We start from the raw sequence: 314 nt of genomic DNA, 5'->3' as shown, positions 1-314 counted from the left end.
GTCCTATTTTCCCTTAGTGAACTTTTCGAGTTGGGTTAGACATGGATCTTCTGTTCTGGGCCTGGGGTAGGCTGATGGTGTAACGACCCTCCCAACAAAACACCATACTTAAGCCATAGACGTCACAAGACTTTTCTGTTATTACCTACATAATATTAAGCCTCCTCTACACGTTAACTTGTCGACAGTTTTACCAAAAACTAAATTCTTTTCCATCAAGTATGAATGTATATCAAAAAGCACATTTACATAATTCATACGGATAATACATAATAATTATTCAAAAGAATTCAAATACAAAACCTACCCCTCTG

The sequence above is a fragment of the Arachis ipaensis genome, chromosome B10 (genome assembly GCF_000816755.2).
Source record: "Arachis ipaensis cultivar K30076 chromosome B10, Araip1.1, whole genome shotgun sequence".
Classification (NCBI taxonomy): domain Eukaryota; kingdom Viridiplantae; phylum Streptophyta; class Magnoliopsida; order Fabales; family Fabaceae; genus Arachis; species Arachis ipaensis.
This window is presented reverse-complemented; position numbering follows the sequence as displayed.